The sequence below is a fragment of the Orycteropus afer genome, unplaced genomic scaffold, assembly GCF_000298275.1.
Source record: "Orycteropus afer afer isolate SDZICR_OR568_19922 unplaced genomic scaffold, OryAfe1.0 scaffold00210, whole genome shotgun sequence".
NCBI lineage: Eukaryota > Metazoa > Chordata > Mammalia > Tubulidentata > Orycteropodidae > Orycteropus > Orycteropus afer.
This window is the reverse complement of record NW_006921797.1, coordinates 2,634,454-2,635,035: the sequence shown is the minus strand read 5'-3', so window position 1 is coordinate 2,635,035 and position 582 is coordinate 2,634,454.

Below are 582 nucleotides of genomic sequence, written 5' to 3'. Positions count from 1 at the left end.
TATGCTACCAGCACTTCTGGACTCTAGAGTTAGCACCTTAAATTCCCAAAACAAATCATCTCCTTTCTCCCAAACCTGCTTCTTCCTCTTTTGGGTTCCATTCCTTCCCACTCATTACCCTAGTCACTGATACAGAATCTTGGAGGCATCTTTAACTTGTGCTTTACCCCAACTCCAGACAGCCATACTCCATCTGAATCCTCTCATTTCCATCTCTCACACTTCACTACTCCACTTTACTACTTCCCCATCCTGACTCAGATCTCATTGCCTGGAAGTCTCTAGATCCCAGTCTGCTCTTTTCATCTCCAATATCTCTATTCTGATGTGCCCCACATCACACTGAGAGTTCAAGCTTCCTCAAATATATAATATAAAGCATTTATTCTTAAATGCTCATATTTTAAAATTTCCAATGTTCTCTAATATCTCTAATATCTACAGAACAAAGTACAAACTTTTTAGACAGCCATTCAAGATGAACAAATACACCAACACCCATCCTTCTTACATGTTTTCCACTCCTCCTCCTTGAGTACTTTACAGTCTGGTGTGTAAAGTACTGCATTTTCTGGAATCCCA